This window comes from Mus caroli, unplaced genomic scaffold (genome assembly GCF_978045245.1).
Source record: "Mus caroli unplaced genomic scaffold, Mus_caroli_1 scaffold_19, whole genome shotgun sequence".
In the NCBI taxonomy this organism is placed as follows: domain Eukaryota; kingdom Metazoa; phylum Chordata; class Mammalia; order Rodentia; family Muridae; genus Mus; species Mus caroli.
This window is the reverse complement of record NW_028227274.1, coordinates 1359863-1380402: the sequence shown is the minus strand read 5'-3', so window position 1 is coordinate 1380402 and position 20540 is coordinate 1359863.

Sequence of the window (20540 nt, the reverse complement as noted above, 5' to 3'; positions counted from 1 at the left end):
AGTAGCTAAGAACATTCATGTGATAGTTTTGTGTGTGAATGTGTGCATCTAGAGGTCATATATCAACATCAGGTGTCTTCCTCTATTGCTCTCCAATCTTATCTTTAGGTACAGTGTGCCTCACAGTTTTGTATTGTGAGCCTCTGAGATCTACCTGCCTCTGCCTTTCTTCACCTGGTGCAATTGAACTAAACTTAAGTTCTCTGCAAGAACTGTATGTGTTCTTAACTCTCTAGCCATTACCCCAGACCCTGTTTTAACACTAAAAATATATAATATTTAGTTTGAAATGTATGCATATACGTGTGACAGAGTATTTGCACATGTATATGAATGCCCACAGAGGCCAGAGAGGGCCTTGGATCTCCTGGAGCTGAAATCACAAGCCACCCAATGTGGATATTAACAATTAAACTAGAGTCCTCTGCAAGAACAGCAAATCTCTCCAGGTCCTGCTTTAATCTTTTGTGGAACTCCTATGCTGTACTCCAGAGGAGCAGTATCTTTTTCATTGCCACAAGAAATACATGAGGTTTTGATGTTTTGCACACTCGACAATATTTGCTAATTTTGATCTATGGTATAATGTCTCTTCTGCTGCTGTGATCAAACATCATGACCAAGGTAACGTATAGAAGAGTTATTTGGACATACAGCTTCAGATAGTTAGACCCTCAAATGGCAGAGCAGAGTGGATAGGTACAGCGCCTGGAGCAGGATGCTGAGAGTTCACATCTCGGACTGCACGCACAAAGCAGAGAAAAAGCACCGCAAATGGCTCAAGTCTTTAGACTTCGAGCCCACCTCCAGGAACACGTTTCCTCCTGAAAGGCCACGCCCCCTCCAGAGCAGCTCCACCAACTGGGTCAAATGTTCAAACCTCTAAGCCTATGGGCGACATTCTCTATCAAACAACTGCAGATTGTTTCTGTTGTTGTTTGTTCTGTTTATTTGTGGTTTTGTTTTGTTTTGATATCGACCATCCTAGTGCCTGTGAGGCAGTGCCACACCATCCTAGTGCACGTGAGGCACTGCCACGGGTTTTTGATTTGTATTTCCCTGATGAAGGCCAAGCACCTTTTAATATAATTATCAGCCTTGGTGTTTTCCCTCTGGGGAAAGGCCAATTTCCATACTTTACTCTAAAAATAAAATCAAAACACAAAAACAAACAACTTGTTTTATCTTTCATTATAGAACTGGATTTGTGTGTGTGTGTGTGTGTGTAATAGAGTTGGCCCTTTGCTTTTAAGAGTTAGAGGAGAGAAAGAGAGAGAGAGAGAGAGAGAGAGAGAGAGAGAGAGAGAGAGAGAGAGAGAGAGAGAGAGAGAGAGAGAATATTTTCCCATGAAGGTCAGGCATCCGAGAATTTGTACATTAGGCAAGTTCTCTACATTCAGCTATACTTTCCCCCTGAAGCATTCTTTACATATTCCTGGTAAAAGATTCTTGTTGTGAACATGAGATTCATATTTGATTTGTAAATATTTAATTCCATTTTGTGGTTGTTTTCACTTAAAAAAAAAAACCAATTCATTACGTGTGTGGCGCACATGTGGAAGTTAAGTGACAGTTTGCAGGAGTCTGTTCTTTTCTTCCACCATGTGGGTACCAAAGATTGAACTCAGATCACCAGGCTAGGCAGCAAATGCCTTTACCCACAAAGCCCTCCTACCCAGCTCCTGTTTTTGCTTTCTTTATTATTTAATTTAATTTTTGTTATTGTTTTGTTTTGTTTTGTTTTTGAGACTGTGTCTTACTATGCAGCTCTGGCTATCCTGGAACTCACTATATAGATCAGTCTGGCCTACAATTCACAGAGATTCACCTGCCTCTGCTTCCCAAGTTCTGGGATTAAAGGTAAGTACCACTACATCTAGCTTTCATTTTTGCTTTCTTAATGACTGAATTGCTGAAATCACAACATCACATCCCCATACAAAAACTTGTAAGATGGATCCAGGCATTTCCATTCTTCCTGGGAGAAAGTTGACAGTCATATCCCTGAATATCAAGAAGCTGGGTGCATGGGTGCCCCTCAAACAGCTGAATCATCACAAAGTCTTACCCATCACGAATGATGATTTTGTGGAAGCTACATCATGGGATTCTCATGGTTGCTATAGATATATAGACAGACAGATAGATGCATGGGTGGGTGGGTGGGTGGATGGATGGATGGGCAGACACACAGACACTCTCTCTCTAGCCTGGTCTTTACCAGGGAAAATGTAAAGAAACATGCATTCCTGCTAGGTAGGGCACCAATAGACTGAAGGTCCATTTAATCCAAGTCTGTCTTAGTGACCCAATATGTTTATTATGACTTACAGAGATGTGTGAAGAGTCACTTACAAGGAGCATAGATGAACCCAAAGCAGTGATATCACCCAGAAGCCTCATGGTAGAATAGATGATGAGTTCTCCATAGTCCCTCTTCATTCTATTGATACATATTACATACTCTAGAACCTCCTGAGGCTCAAGGCCACATGCAGCACAGGCAATATTATATATTACTGGGAGGAAGTAATAGAAAGGGGTGGCTGGAATCTCAGGTGAATGTCTAATACTTAAAGCCCCTCCTCTATGAAAGATGGCAACAGCCCTAATCTTGGGGTCTCATATGAGTTGTTACAGAAGACAGTGTGCTAAAACATGCATGCGCACACCTGCACATACCCACAGACACACACACACACACACACACACACACACACACACACAGAGAGAGAGAGAGAGAGAGAGAAAGAGAGAGAGAGAGAGAGAGAGAGAGACAGAGAGACAGAGAGAGAGAGAGAGAGAGAGAGAGAGAGAGAGAGAGAGAGAGAGCCTGGTCCATATGTTCACAGAATTCTTCTGTCTTTGCCCCCATCTTCCCATAGGAGCACAGAGATTATAGATGTGTGAACACTATCAGCTTTGAAAAGTTTCTAGGGCTGAACTCATATTCCCAGGCTTGGGATATAGCTTAATGATAGAGCAGCACATGATTATCATGTGTGGTACACTGGGTTCAATTTCACACTAAGAAAGTAAGCAGGCAAATAAATAAATAGATAGATAGATATAAAGTGCTCAAATTACATGTTGAAATCCTGAAAGCTTTTTAATTGTGTATTTAGGTTGCTTCATTATTTTAATATTGTGGTTATGAATTTTCTCCTGAAATTTTAAACTTCCACTTGACGTTATTAGCTTTAGATATCCATGTACAGGTTGAGCAATGAAACCCCAAAAATCTGAATTCTGAAATATTCTACATATGAGACTTTCAGGCCTTTGGTGTTGTTGCAGGATATTTGATCACACTGCGAATCCCGAAACTGTGTTACTGGCTGAAGAAACTTGTTTCTAGTTGTAGTGGGGATCAGCCCTTAGCACATCCGTTAATCCCTCTGGCTGGAATACAGACACACATGCCCTTAGTACATATCATAAAATCCAAAACAATGAAGGTAAAGTTAATTTGTAGAAGGAAGCACCATGTTTGATGTCTAATTGAGTGGCAGACAAAGTGACGAATCAGAGAAAGATTTGGCAGAGTAGGATATAGCTAACTCTCATAAATTAGAGAGAGGAATAGGAAGCTAGCTACTCAAGAGAAAGCAGTGCAGAGAGAGGAAGGAGGCAGTTTTACTAGAAGAGTTTTACAGATATAAATCAAAGAGAGAACAAGCTAAACACAGGTGAAGACAGAATGAGCCAGAGAATGAGGAGTCAGAAGATTGCCAAAGTTGGTTTGAGGCCACGCAGAGCAATACAGAGAGAAGCCCAGTTGACTTGGTCAGCTAGGAGAGAACTTTGGTCCAGCAAGCCAAAGCTCAGAATGAGCTAGAAATGGTGAGCATATTCAGCAGTGAATCTCAGAAGCTGAAAACATTCTAGGCCCAGATTAGAGGCTAGAAGCTTCCAGGCCTACGTTAGCAGGTGAAGGCAGTAAACCTCCAAGACGATAATTACTACAGGAGAATAGAAGTTGCTGAGATATTGTTACACCACAAGTGGGGGAGCAGATGTGGAATTTTGGTGAGTTATTGGAACTGGCATAGCAAAACACAAGATGTCATTCCAGAAAGCTCTCATGGCTTGAGCTGATGCTGGAGTCAGAAGGCCCAGGCTGTCATGGTAAACTTGATGTAAACACTCTGAGCACCATGAACACATGAAGCAAGTGGCTTGCCAGTGGATGTGAGACAGCCAGAGTTCCACATCTGAGCTCACAGGATGAGGCACAGTTAAGATGCAGAGGCATTGAACATATTGTATGAAATAACTCTCAGGCTGTTTGCATGAGACATACATAAAACAGAATGAATTTTATCCTTAGATTTGGATAAAATATTTCATATATGCAAGTTCTCCAAATATGAAAATAAATAAATGCAAATACAAACCAGCAATGTCCCCAGGCTTTTCAAGTGACAGACACCCAAATTGTACCATGAAATGTTTTAAACGTCATATTTTATTGTTCTTGTTAAACCCAAGAACATATAGAAGAACATATAGAACCCAAGATTAGATACTGAAATTGTTTAAAATGTATATGGTGTGCTATGAAATAAAATTTATGAACTGTATTTGTCATCTGGCATAATATATGCCATGCATAACATCTGATACGCACATATACATGCAATAATAATTAATGAAAAATAGGCCACGGATTTGAAAGGAGGGGGTATGAGCAGGTTTAGAGAGAGGGAAGGGAAGGGAAAATGATGCAATTATAATCTCAAAAACTAATGTTTTAAAAATCCAATCTCGAGAGAGTACTGAGTGACTAATGGGGTGGAGTACAGAGCCTGGAGACTCCAGAAAAGCAGATGGTTCGTGTCCAGAGAAGAGAATGGTGGGTGGTGCAGAATGGTATGAGGCTTCTGAGTAACACACGAGTTTAAATTAATGAATTCTCTACTTCTAGAACTTTCCATTTAATATTTTCAGACTGAGATCAACTATGGGTCACTGGAAAAAAAAGAAAGTGAAATTATGGGTAAAGAGGGACTACTGTGTGTCTGCCTGTCTGTCTCTCATCTGTGTGTATGTATGTCTATATCTGCCTGCCTGTCTATCTATGCATCACCTATCTGTCTGTGTGTCTGTCTGCCGTGTTTATTATTTATATATACATATCCAAATGAGACTGCCATCCTTATCATTTAAAGCAGTGGCTTAGACCTCCTTATGTGAGTTTTCAGGACTCATTTTCGATTTCTCGAGGTCTGGGTATGCCAAATTATTTTCGGATCTCAAGCACAACTTAACGGAGAGAAAGGGTGAACAATGTGACCACTTCTTGTAACACATACCAATTTCTGATAGGGCCACACGGGGTCACTGTTGACATGGTGCTTTTATTGGGCTCACATGGTCCCATCCAAAGTTGGGAGGCCCTCGCTATCCTCATAAAGATAATTTACTTTTCCTTTGATCTTATTATTGACAGTGCTGTACTGTGACTAACTGTACCTGAAGATGTTACTATTTACCCCATTTTATGGAAACCAAACTTGAAAAAGATTAAGTAAAATTATCAAGGTTAAAGTGAGTGTTCTAAACCAGGGTTGCCTGAGTTTTTGACAACTATGTCTTAAGACTATTCATGATCCTGTAATTCCACCTATAGAAACCCATCCAATTAGAGATACATGCACTCACAGTCTCTCAGTGCTAGACGTAACAATAGAAAACACATTACACTTAGTACGTAACTAATTATACTTGTAGATCTCAGGCCTAAGCACTTTGTTTTGTTGTTTAGTTAACAGGCCCCCAAATTGTATCACATTTCATCTATCAAGGGTGTCAACATTATTAACACCCATTATTATTATTATTATTTGACACCATTTTTGTATTTTCTGAACCACTTCAGGTGGCTCAGTGGTAAAGAAATCCTTATGCTCTCGCAGAAGATGGGCATTTGGTTCCAAGTATCCACAAAAGGTGCTTACAACCATGCAAAAGCTCAGCTCTTGGGGTCCTGGTGCCTTCTTGTGGTCTTTAAGTGGACCTGCAAGCAGGTGGTACACATACAACAATAGGCTATATAAGTTACTTTTCCTTACTGTGATGAAACACTGAGCACAAACAACTTAAGGAAGACAGTTTTAGAGGCTAGATGTTCAAAATGGTGAGTAGGCATGGGGGTAGGAATAGGAAGTTTAGAGATTGCATCTCAATCACATACAGGAAATAGAGAGCAAATTGGAGGTGAGGTAAGGCTATAACCCCCAACCCACAAGCCTGTCCCCAATGATGTACTTCCCTCAGCAAGACTCCCATACGAGAAGTTCCCCAGCCACCCCAAACAGTACCACCAATTGGGGATCACACATTTAAATACATGAGGCTTTGGGGGACATTTCTCTTTCAAACCATCACAAAAGCACATACAGATAGATACACACAAAAGTTTTAAAAGAAACTGTTTTGTTGGGGAGATGTTGGTGTGTGTGTGTGTGTGTGTGTGTGTGTGTGTGAATTTTGATAGTAAGACATTGAGGGACAATAAAATGTGAAAAACCTGTGGATAATTATTCTCTTTCTCCAAGGAACAGGGAAAAGGTCTGTTCTGTTCAAAGATGAGAACACTCACCTGGGAGGCTGGCTCGTGTCTCTTCCTGTGTTCCCTTCACTCCTCTGGACACTTGTGCTGACAAACAGAGTTCTACTTTGGGAGGTGCTGGTGATGAGCCCCAGGTACATGCTAAGCATGCTGGCCTTTGATGGAAAGCCAACTTAAAATCATGAGAGCTTGAGCTTACACTGCCAAGTCTGTGAAAGAAACACACAGCCATTGGTAAGGAAGTACACAGCACATTCTTGCCACATTGGTATTTTGCTGTGTCTTTTCTCTTTTACATTTTAATTCTTTAAGTTTATGTGCAAAGCCATTAGTTGTATCATGGCTTTTTTCATCATACTTTTGTCTCCTTCATTTCCTTCCCCAGTGAGTGCTCCCTTCCCAGTGTGTGCTCCCTCCCCAGTGAGTGCTCCCTCCCAAGTGTGTGCCCCCTTCTCAGTGTGTGTTCCCTCCCCAGTGAGTGCTCCCTCCCCAGTGAGTGCTCCCTCCCCAGTGAGTGCTCCCCCTCTGTCCCCTTTCTTTCCCCAGCTGATACTGGGGATTAAGTGTTCTGCTTTCTCATCACATGCATTTCATTACCCTCTCTATTTCCCTCCTCCCTGAAGATCTCCTTTTCCCCAACCACATCCCCTTTCTAGTTTTGTGACCCATGTACACATATGTAAACACACAGGGTAGTGCTGGGGCTCAAACTCAGGGTCCTCATGTTTGTAACACAAGCACTTTACTGGCTGAGCCACCTCACCAGCCCCTAGCTCACAGTTTTAACCCAGCTATTTTAAGTATACTCATTTAAGTTCAGCTATTTCTCTTTGCTGTATGGTATTTGTTTAAGAAGCCTTGTGAAAGGCCTAAAGATATTAAAGCCCATTTTTTCCCCTTAGCTATTTCATGGTGTGAAACAGTAATCACCCATTGGAGATCCCTGAGACACAAAAGACATGATCTTAAACCTGACCTTTTAGGATGTCGCCAGGGCCTCTGCAAACGATGTCAAACTCTGACCATTTCTAAGTTGGGTATTTCCTTTAAAATGTCCTGCTGCTTATCAAGCTCACATATTTTTCCAAGAACTCAAGGGAGATTTGCAGTGGGATAATCCACTTCACATGGTAAAAATGAAACCCCACAGACCTCGTGATGCAATAAAGAGAATGCAATAAAAGAGGCTCTGAAGGAAACCGGAAGTTTTCATATCTTAAAGAGAAAAACCATACTCATACAGCTTTGACCTGCTAAATTGCTGACCCGGTTTCTCCACGCACAGATCTGGGGTTTCTGTTAGTAACTCTTGCCCTGATGTGTTGAAAGGAAAACCAACCATCATCAACCTACTGTGTTCCTGCATGAAAGAGGTCAAATGGCTTCTCAATGTGACATTTTAAAACTATACAATCTACTTTTAAATCTTTAACATTGAAATAGCAAGCATGCCTACGAAGTGTCCAGAGCCAGGAGGAAATCACTTTCCCAAAGCACACAGCTCATGCTAGGCAAGCGGATACCTGCATCTCTGTGTGTGGGATTCACGATGGGGAGCTATGTTTTCCAAACTTCACCAGCACAGGATGGGGTGGGGGTGAGGTACCTTGAAAGCTAGGTGTTTGGCTGGACTCTTTCCCAGCATGTTAGTGGGAATTCCACAGAGGAGCATCTTACCTCATCATTCTGTTACAGTGGTAATTGGTGGGATTCCTGGGTCCCAAAGGCTGACTTCTACTGTTTTCTGACTCTGTCCCTCTGTCTGTCTCTCAATCTTTCTGTCTCTCTCTCTTCATCCCTTCTTCCATCCCTCTCTTTCTTCCTCTCTCTTCCTTTCTCCTTTCTCTCCTTCCCCCTTCTTTTTCTCTTTCTCTGCACATGTGTGCATGCATGTGTGCATATGGCATACATACTGGACACCAACTGAGACCTGGTGTCTTTCTTTATGGCTCTCCACTGTATTCTATGAGACAGGGACTATCAGTGAGTCCTCAGTTTGTTTCGTCTATACTGACTGGCTGGTCAGCAAGCCTGCAGGATGTTCCCATGTTCTCTGTAGCCCTAGGGTTTACAGGCACCTACCACCTCATGCAGACTTTGCATGGCTTCTGGAATTCCAAACTCAGGTTCTCTCGAACACCACACACATGACCATCACTCTAGCCCCCAATTCTGTTGTTTGCTAGTACTGGGAGTCTAGCTGTTCATGGTGCCCCCACCCCAGACCCTACCCCCTGCCCCAGCCTCAGTTTAATCACATAAAATGAAGTTACTGGATTAAGTCACCGCTAGGCCTTTACCTCTTGTGGGGTTCTTGCCATGCCACATCGACTAGTAATGGAACTGACACAGGCCTCTCAATGCAGTGCCCTTTGACCAGGTCCTTGTCATCTCCAAATACTGTCTCTGTGTGAGGGAGGGCATTTCAGAAGATCCTGTGATCTCAGGAAATACAAGCACATTAGTTCCTCCCTCCACTCTCTTCAAGTCTACATCCTCCAGGGCATGCATCTCACAGGACACGTGTCTCATGCTGTAGTCTTACATATTCTCTTTGCCTGTCCAATCTCTCTATCCCTGGTCCAGCTGTAGGCTATTGAGTTTTGTGCACTGTTGTCCCCAGCAATGGACATGTCGACAAGCTTACAGTTCACACTCGACTCTCACTGCATGCATGAATAAATGAGCAAGTTGCTTTTAAAATAGCCCAGTGAGAGCTGGGCTCAGGCATAATTTCTATATTTGAGAGGCAGAGAGAGACAGGATAAGGAGTTTGAAACCAGTCTGGTCTCTGTATTGAACTCTAGGTAAGGCAGAGCTACCAGTTCAGAACCCACCTTTCTGTCTTGGTCTTCGTGGATCTTTTTCACATGTGTGTGGATATTTTGCCTTCATGTATAGCTGCGCACCACATTTGCCTGGTGCTAGGTGAAAGTGTTTGTTTCCCTAGGACTAGAATCACAACCAGTTATGAGCTGCCTTGTAGTTTCTGGGAACTGAACTCCAGTCCTCTGCAGAAGTATCCAGTGCTCTTAACCCCTAAGCCATCTCTCCAGCCCTAGATCCTGTCTCAAAATAAAACAAAAATAAAATAAAATAGCATACTTGCAATTCTTACTTGCAAAGTTAATTTTATTTATTTTAATACTTCTCTTTATTTGTGTGTGTATATGTGTGTATATACATTTGTGTGTGTATATGTATGTGCACATTTGTGTGTGTTTATGTATGTGTGTGCACATGCACTATAGCACTCTTCTGGTGGCCAAAGAAAAATGTACAGTTGTCTGCTCTCTCCTTCTATTATGCAGGTCCCAGAGATTGAACTCAGGTCTTCAGGCACAGTGGCAAATGCCTCTACCTGCTGAGCTACTTTGCCAGCCCAACACGGTTAATTTTAGAAGCTATAACTAGGATTATAGATAATGAAATGCTAATGTTTGTGCATAGTAAAGAAAGTCAGAATGAAGTTGATGGAAATAGTAAAGGCAGGTTTTGCTGGCCACAGCATAAGGCTGGGAGTAAGTCAGCATCATCGTTTTCATTTTCCAGAATGTCTATAGAACCACAAGCTGTTAGCCAATCAGATCTACATTTCCAAGACAATGAGCATGAACTTATAGTGAGCTCCCTAACTTAAGGAAGTGCTCCCCCGTTTTCCGCATTTATAAGATGAGTGTGTTAAGTCACCTCAAAGACCTTTGCTTATGTTGAAGACCTGTCCACATCAATTCCTAACAAAACAATTGGAGGGAAATGATGAATCGCATCTGGGAGTGAGGTGGGAACCTCAGAAAGTTCCTCACCTTTAATTAACTGGAGCCAGAAAGATGCATCTTATTCAGGGAATCTTAGCTAGGAGGTTGATGCAGGGAGGATCAGATCAGCAGCTGACTTCCAGTGAGGGTTCAAGCAGCAGGAGAGGGAGAACGACCTGCTGTGATTGACAGCAAGCATGTGCACAGATGTGGGGAGAGAGAGCAAGGGTGTCTTCCTGCTCTGCAGCAGTCAAGGGTGACTCCTTTACACTGAATCAAAGCCCAGGGGCCTCATATCTGCTGGAGTCTGGGACCGTTTGTTTTTAGTGGCTACATCATTTTGAGGTCACTAACCAGGGGTCAGAACTTTGGCTTTGTGTGTTAGCTGAGTACTCTCAGACACTTAATCCTGCTAAATTTATACTACTCAAAGATAAAACAGGGTTAGTATATTATTATATAATTAATATACTAATTACATGCTTTACCATACATAACTAACCAGTAAGTAAAAGTGTTTTACTTTTCAAAAGCTCTATATGAATGTGTACAGAATTGATTTCACTTTCCTCCTGCTGTTAGAATTAATGTTAGAAAAAGAAAAAGGAAAACAAAATCACTTTTTTTTCCTTTAATGTAAACAAAGACAGCAAGATCTGGTGAGATTACGTGATTTGCCCAGATTATGGGGACCAGGAAAATAGGGGCAGTGATGTAGCTCAAGTTCTTTCTCTTGGTGGGAAGTTTCTAGTTGTAACCCCCTCAGCCTTTGTAGAACTCCTGTTTCATGGTCACAAGCCTACACCTTGCTAAAGGAAATGTCCCAGGTGATAATTCTTGTCAAAATCCCAGAGCAGACACTGCTCAAGTCCTGTCCACCTGCAAGCTCCATTCTCAGTCCTTGATTCTGGGATCTTTGTTGCTCTGGAGAAACAGACAGCTTCGGGGCTGCTGGCTGTGACACACCCTCTCACCCCGTCTCTTCTCAACCATATTATGGGTACTCTTCAATTAGATGTGTGCTACATGTTCCTTACCCAGAAATCCCTTTGATTTCCCAGAAGCCTGGGACTCAGAGACAGCACGGCCTGGTTCCCTGGTGAAGCTCATCCCTTTCCTCTGGAGAAAGGAATTCCAGACTGTTTCCTGGGACTCAGATCTCATCAGAGTCCCTGCTGTGCTGCTGTCTGTCTGTCTGTCTATGCCCTTACTAAATCTTCTAATAAACATCTTGCCCCAAAGGACAGCATGTCTCAGTCTATCTTTCTTGAGTCCCAAACCCATAGTATTTTGGTGAGGAGGCAAGCCAAGGCAATTTGACTTGACTCATCACTTTCTTGTGGAAACAGAATATCTGAAGAGCAGCTGAAGAGAGATCAGGTCTACTTCAGCTCACTTGGTAGAGTCTATCACAGCAGGAAGACAATGGGGACTGGAGTAGCTTGGTTGGTGATGGCAGGCATCTTTTGGTACAACTTGTTTACATCTTGGTGGATCAAACAGAAGCATTTCTGTTCTAAGTGGGAAAAATGTTCTGCCAGATATTAAACAATAAAATTAAATTTAAAAAAAGGGTTGGTTAAGCACTCAATTTTAAGGACCCAATTTTGTATCTTTCCAAACCTAGGTAAATATCAGGTGGTATTGGTGGTTCACCTTTAATTTCAGTCTCTAAGATCCCCAAAACAAACTGACTAGCAGGCTGTGCATTTGGTTGAGAGACCCTGCCTCAATGAATACGGTGCAAGCAGCAGCAAAAGGAGGTTCTCACCATCAGTCTTGTGCCTCCACAACTATGCAAGCTCACACACATGCACTCACTGCTTGTAGATGTATGTAAAAGTGTGCATTCAAACATCTAACACACATGAACACGTGCATAGACAAACATACTCATGTGCGTGCACACACATTCCTGCAAGGAATGTGGGAAATGGAGGAAACAGATATAAATATCTCCCTCCTACTAGCTTCAGACACCAGAATGTGGATGGTGCTTACCAGGGTTTCCAGATTCTTGTGACTCTGAACAAAATTTAGGCACGTGGAAAGTAGCAGAATAAAAACAGTTTATCAAGAAAGAATGTGTGCTGAAGCTGGGCAAGACTGAGAAGCCATAGCAAATGTTGTGCAAAGCATTGAGATTGGTATGTGTGAGAGTGATAGAAACACACACACACACACACACACACACTTTATTCCTTTGAGACAAGGTCTTTCCCTGAATCTGTTTCTAGATTGGCAGCCAGCAAGTCCCCAAACCCTTCCTATCTGCAGCCCTCAGTTCTGAAGTTATAAGCAGGTGCGGCTATACTTGGATTTTCCATCAGTATTGGTTGGTTTTGTAGTTTGTAGGTTTTGTCGTTTGAATGAGAATGACTTCCATGTCTCACTTGCTTAACTATATTGACTATATATGACTTCCTAAAGCTCAGTTGACAGAAAGCTTTGAGAAGGATCAAGGTGCTGGCTTGTTGGAAGAGGTTAGCCACTAGGGGAGGGCTTTGAAGTTTGAAAACATCAGTGCCACTCGCAGCATGTGTCTCTCTTTGCCTCTTGGTTGTAAGTTCTCAGAGACTGCTCCAGTGTCATGCCTATTTGCGTGCTTGCCTGCTGCCATGTTCCCCACCAAATAAACTCTGACACTCTGAAACTGTGGGCCCCTGGTGTCTGTTCTTGTTTGTTTTAAACAAAATCTCAATAATTAGATTTTTATCAGTGAAGACTCCAGAGCCAGATGCTGGGGTGAGAGTCTGTTAGGGGAGAGAGAGGCAGAGAAAGCACTTCCTCTTCCTCTGTGACATCCCAGAAAGAATGCCATTCAAACTGAATGTCCCTCCCTTTTACTTCCTGTGCATCTCTCGATCAGTTTTCCTGACTCTCTCTCACTCTCTATGGTTTTTCTTAATAATTCTATGTTCACTCCCTGACAATTGATTGTTTGATTCACATTTGACCTATGGTTGACTTTATTTAAATCTGTTTATAATATTCAAGCAGAAAGCCCTTGGGTTAAAGGTGTGTGCTAAGACTGAGCCACACCACAAATAATAACAGGTTTTTATTATTAATAACAGTAAACACACAATCTCAAGGTTCACAGTGTCATTAAATTAACCAGTTTCTTTTCTAAGTTGCCTTGATTGTGGTATTTTGTTAGAGGAATAGGAAAATGACAAACACATACATCAGATTCTCTTACTCACTAAACCAGTGGCTCTCAACCTTCCTAAAGCTGCTGTGACCCTTTAGGACAGATCTTCATGTTGTGGTAACCACCAACCAAAAAATTATTTTTATTGCTACTTCATAGCTCCAATTTTGCTACCATTATAAAGAATAATGTAAATATTTGTGCTTTCTGATGGTCTTAGGCAATCCCTCTGAAAGGGTCATTCAACCCCCAGAGGGGTCTCCACCCACAGGCTGCGAAGCACTACACTAAAGCATCTCCCCAGCAGCAAGAATTTCAGGTGTCTGTTTCCCAGTATTACAGGCTTAGCTCTTTTGCACACACTGTGCCTTTTCTCCCATGCTCTGTTACATGAGGGCACAGAGGGGAAGATTTCCAGTCTTCCACTTCACTAGCTGGCTAGCTGGTTCTTGTTGTTGTTTTTTTAATTTAAATATTATTATTGTCATTATTATTGTGTACATGTGTATACATGCATCATGGCCAAGGTTTAGAGGTCAGAGCACACTTGAAGGAGTCTGTTTTCTCCTTCTACCATGTACAGCCCAGGGACTGAAGTAGGGTCTTCAGCTTTTGCTGGAAGGCAAGTGCCTTTACCCACTGAGACATATTGCTGGACCCCAACTCATTTCTCTGACATGCCAGGCCTGCTTTGTCCTAGTCACATGCTTCATGTCATGTGAGAATGATAGTGGGGGAGGTTTTGAGAAGTGAAGCCTTGAAGGATCCTCACAAGGCCTTACAAATGTGTTGGGCAGGCATCATGCAGTATTTGGCCTCCTTCACCAAGTGTGGACACAGCCTTAACTCCCTCCAGCAGTAGGAAGGCTCCAAGTTCTGTTACATTTAGTTTGTTTGTTTATGTGAATATACCACAATGCACCAGTAGAGGTGGAGGTTAGAGGACAGTTTTAGAAATTGGTTTTCTCTTTGTGAACCCCAGAGATTGGAGTTAGGCTGACAGGCTGGATGGCAGGGACCCATCTTGCTATCTTGGAAGCAGATACCAAGCCCTCAGCCGGTACAGTACACACATCAGACCCTCAGCAGGCACAGGACACACATCATACCCTCAGCAGACACAGGACACACACCAGAACCTCAACAGGTACTGAACACATACCAAACCCTCAGCAGGTACAGGACCCACATCTTCAGCCACTCAACACCTCCACTGTGAGAATATGAAGCTTTTATAAATTACTCACAGTCTAGAATTGTGATGCAGAGGTACACATGGTATAGGAAAGGAAAGATAGAACTCTGGGACAAGGGGCTGAAGTGCATATTTTACATATCAAAGCAGACCTGGTCTCCAGGTTCTCCCAGCATCCCTCAGTCCCTAGCTGGCATATCCTGCCCCAGGGCCAGTGATCTAGCCCCAGAGTGGCTTCCCAATAAACTTGCTTTTAATATAATCTAATCTGGCTTGAATTGGTTCATTTCACTGGTGGAAAAATAACCTATCAATTTTAATTTTAAATTTTACTCTCTTGATTTAAAACAAAGCACCCAGGGCTGGAGAGATGGCTCAGTGATTCTGAGCACAGGCTATTTCTCCAGAGGACCTGGATTTAATTCTCAGAAACCACAGGACTTCTTGTAACCATGTGTTACTCTAGTTCCAGGATCCCAATGTCTTCTGCTGGCCTCCCTGGGTTCTACACATACATGGTGCACAGACATACATGAAAGCAAAATACCCCATACATAACTTTTTAAAAAGATTACTTTTTAAATCAACACCAAAAACTGAAACTCAAAAGGCTAAACCAACCAAACTCTGAATCTGTTGAAATAATCACAAAGGCTTACTCTTGTGTTGCACATAAAGAAGGCTAGTTTGGTAGGGGCTTCCTATGCAATTGGTTTTGCAGGGCAGATTCTGGTTGTGTTGTTGTTTTCCCCCTTCACTGAACATTTATGCTTGCATGTACAGTAGGATCAAGTTGTATAGTCTTTTCTTAAGAAGTTACTCCCCATACCCAATCACACATGGACAATAGGTTCCATGCATGGCCAACACTATTGTCCGTGTGCCTTAGTTGCAGGTGCTATAAGCAGAAAGTCAGAGAAGGCTGTGTGGAAATGTAGGCAAAGAAGAGGGGAGAGGCAAACATGACTGAAGATGTAGAATCTCTACAAATCCAGGAGGGGCTGTGTGAGGAGACAGAGGTTAGGAGGACCATCACCAATGTTTTCTCCCCTCTCAAAATGTGACTAATGAAAGCTAAATTCCAGTCTGAGGATAAACCCTCCACAGTCCTCGGAACAGCCTGCCCTCTGTGGTCATTTTAGAAGGCCACGAGTAAGAAGTTTGCATTTGAGAGGTTGAATGAAGAAACTCACAGCAATAGTTCCCATTTTCCAAATGTGGTACAAGGAGCTCAAATTTGGGGATGTCTCAAAAGTCAACTTAAAATTTAAAAAGCTTAAGTTTTAGCTTTAGCTGCCAACAGGTGGTCTCTCCACACCCACAAGCCCAGTTCATAGTCAGACAACAGCCACAGCTGAGTACATTCAGAAACACCCCTTCCATTCCCATGCTGCAGTAGTCCCTCAGGACTTCCCTTCTAACCTCAAGACTCATCAGTCTCTGCTGAGGCCCTAAGTCCTCTTTCCAGTGCTTCTTCCTGCTCTGCACACTGATGGCAAAAGCTGACAGGTTCATAGAGGAAAAGGTAAAAGTAGGATGGCAGAGGAGACTGTCCCTTTGGGCCTTGTCTGCTCACTGCTACAGTCAGTCCCAGGCAGAGCTGCAGAGGATGAGGACAAAGCCTCACAGGCTTATAGCTTTGTCATATGTATGTTCCCAAATGGATTTGTTCTTTCATCCATACAGGTGGGCAGGTGAGAGTCCAAGCTCTAGGGTCTTTCATTTTCCAGTGACATATGAAGTCTTAGTGAGTTACAGGGGTGGAGCAGAATCTAACGATGCTCTCTGTGGTCCCATCAGTCTGATGGACATCCTTGATCTATCCTAAGATGCAGAGTGTGACTGAATGGATGACTCACCAACCAGCAGCTGCAGGACACACTTCTTATGGTGATGAGAAGGAGCACAGTGTGTGCTAGGGGATGAAATTAATATATTTAGTGCCAGAGGAATATGGTCAAAACCAAGGGGTGGGATACAGAGCAGAAAGCCTTGACTCTTAGCTGGTGCTCACATGATATACCATCCGTGGGACTGTGTGCCTTATAAGGGTGTGCCAGGCTCTGACAAAATTTATGTGTTCTGCATGTAAGAGCTTTATTATGTTGAAACACCAAAGAACTCCAAATAGATTGGACCAGAAAAGAAATTCCTCCTGTCACAAATGCACGAAATAAAGAAAAAAAATATTAAAAGCAGTAAGGGGAAAATGTCAAGCAACATATAAAGGCAGACCTATCAGAATTACACCAGACTTCTCAGCAGAGACTATGAAAGCCAGAGATCCTGGACAGATCTTATACAGACCCCAAGAGAACACAAATGCCAGCCCAGGCTACTATACCCAGCAAAACTCTCACTTACCATAGGTGGAGAAACCAACATATTCCATGACAAAACCAAATTTACACACTATTTTTCCACAAATTCAGTCCTATAAAGGATAATAGATGGAAAACTCCAACACGAGGAGGGAATCCTCACCCTAGGAAAAACAAAAAAGTAATCTTCTTTCAACAAACCCAAAAGAAGATAGCCTCACAAACATCAGTCCACCTCTAACAACAAAAATAACAGGAAACAACAGTCACTATTCCGTAATATCTCTTAACATCAATGGACTCAATTTCCCAATAAAAAGACATACACTAACAAACTGGGTATGTAAACAGGACCCAACATTTTGCTGCATACAGGAAATGCACCTCAGTGACAAAGACAGACACTACCTCAGAGTAAAAGGCTGCACAATGTTCCAAGTAAATGGTCCCAAGAAACAAGCTGGAGTAGCCATTCTAATATAGAATAAAATTGACTTTCAACCAAAAGTTATCAAAAAAGATAAACATACTCATCAAAAGAAAATATACCAAGATGAACTCTCAATTCTGAACATCTATGCTCCAAATGCAAGGGCAGCCACATTCATAAAAGAAAGTTTACTAAAGTTCAAAGCACACATTGTACCTCACACACTAAGTTAGACTCCAGAGAACCAAATAATCCTATCAACAGAGAATTCTCAACTGAGGAAACCTGAATGGCTGAGAAGCACCTAAAGATATGTTCAACATGCTTAGTCATCAGGGAAATATAAAATCAAAACAACTCTGAGATTCCACCTCACACCAGTCAGAATGGCTAAGATCAAAATCTCAGATGACAAAAGATGCTGACAAGGATGTGGAGAAAGAGAAACACTCCTCCATTGCTGGTGGGATTGCAAGCTGGTACAACCACTCTGGAAATCAGTCTGGTGGTTCTTCAGAAAATTGAACATAGTACTACTGGAAGATCCAGCAATACCTCTCCTGGGCATATACCCAGAAGATGCTCCAACCTGTAATAAGGACACATGCTCCACTATGTTCATAGCAGCCTTATTTATAATAGCCAGAAGCTGGAAAGAACCCAGATGTCCCTCAACAGAGGAATGGATACAGAAAATGTGGTACATTTACACAATGGAATACTACCCAGCTATCAAAAACAATGACTTTACAAAATTCACAGGCAAATGGATGGATCTAGAAAATATCATCCTGATTGAGGTAACTCAGTCACAAAAGAACACACATGGTATATATTCACTGATATGTGGATATAAGGCAAAGAGCGTGGAACACCCAAGATACAACTCATGGACCATATGAAGCTCAAGTGGAAGGATGACCAAAGAGTGGATGTTTCAGTTCTACTTAGAAGGGGGAATAACATAATCAAGGGAAATAGAGGGTGGGAGGGACTTGGGAGGAAGGGATGGGGGAGAGTGGTAAAAGAGGAGCAGAATCAGATATGGGAGGAGATGGAGGAGATGTACAGAGGGTCAAGAAATTGAACAGAGGTATGTAGAAATTGGAGTGGGCATGAAGAACTGGGGGTAGCAACTAGGAAGTCCCAGATGCCAGGAAAGCAAGAGCCTTTCAGGACCCCATGGGATGACATTAGCTGAAATATCCCACAAAGGGGAGGGAGAACTTGTGGAGACCATATCCAGAGGTTAGGCATGGCCCCTCAGTTGAGGGATGGAACCACCCACTCATCTCTAAAATTTTAACCCAGAATTGCTCCTGTTTAAGAAATACAGGGACAAAGAGCGAAACAGAGACTGAAGGAAAGGCCGTCCAGAGACTGCCCCACCTGGGGATCCATCCCGCATGCAGATACCAAACCCAGACACTATTGCTGATGCCATGAAGTGATTGCTGACAGGAGCCTCATATAGCTGTCTCCTGAGAGGCTCTGCCAGATCCTGACCAATACAGATGTGGATGCTCACAGCCAACCATTGGATTGAGTACAGGGACCCAGTGGAGGACTTAGGGGAAGAACTGAAGGAGCTGAAGGGGCCTTATCTGGCATCAATAGGAAGAGACACCCTTGGTCCTGTGAAGGCTTGATGCCCCAGTGGAATGCTAGGGTAATGCTAGGGTAGTCAGGCAGAAGTGGGTGGGTTGGTAGGGGAGCACCCTCATAGAAGTAGGATAAGGGGGGAATGGGATAGGGGAGCTGCAGAGGGGAAACGGGAAAAGTAAACAAATAAAATATCCAATTAAAAAGAAGAGAGCGACTTAGAAATTAAGAGAACTCATAGTCTGATAGGTTTCTCCCTTTACTTGTACTTAGGAATAAATGTTAGAATCTCTTAAAAAAACTTATATTCACAACCTTCACTCCCTCTTAATCTAAAGTATTTTATGAAAAGCTTTCTTAAAATCGAGCATTTAATTATTCCTCAATACCTTGTGGTTTTGTTATAGTCCTAAACAGAATTTTGAACCATTGCTTCCTATCAGAATGCATGTAATTATCGTCCAATTTATTCTAGTTTATTTTGTTCACAAATGTCTGTATTTTGTTTTTGCCTTTTTGAGACAGGATCTTGCTATATAACCTATTGAGCATTTAAAAGATGTTATTTTGTTAAAATTTTATTATGTGCATGTTGTGCTCGCTCTCTCTCTCTCATATATATATATATATATATATATATATATATATATATATATATGTGCAATGCCTGTAGAGGCCCAAGAGGGCGCTATTCATCCTGCAAATGATTGTAAGCCACCTGATGTGGATGCTGGGAATCAAACTAATGGTTACTGCAAGAGCAGTAACCATTCTTAACTGGTAAGCTGTGCCTCTAGCCCTTGGCATTGAACTTTTGATCTTCCTGCCTCAACCTCCCCATGCTAGGATTACAGATCCTTGCCACCTGTAGTGGTTCTAATAGGGTTAGCCCCCATAGACTCACGTATTTGAATGTTTGGCCCTTAGGAAATGACACTATTAAGTGAGTGTGTCCTTGTTAAAATGGATGTGGTCTTGTTGGAGGAAGTATGTCACTGTGGGGGTGGGATTTGAGGTCCTACGCTCAAGCTCTGCTCAGTGCAGAAGACAGTTTCCTTTTGGCTGCCTTTGGATCAAGAACTCTCAGCTCCTTTTGGAGCACCATGTCTGCCTGCACATTGCCATGCTTCCTGCCATGATGAAAATGGACTGAACCTCTGAAACTATAACCCAGACCCATTTAAATGCTTATTTTTTATGAGAGTTGCTAGGTAATGGTCTCTTCACAACAAGTAACCTAACTAAGACGCCACCCTTGTGTCTAATGCCTGGCTATGGTTTGGTACATACAGAGAAGACTGGAGAGCAGTGCCTTAGGAATATACTGAACTACAGACATATGTTTTATTCCACAGATTAAAGGATTGTCAGGATAGTTGCTAATCATTTTCTTTCCTGAATGAGTAAATAAGGAAACAATTTCTAACACAACAGAGTCTAAGCTCATTGTTGCCCCAGCTGAGGGAAAAGTTCCTCCAGCAGCAGCCTGCAGCCCAGCCAGGTTGG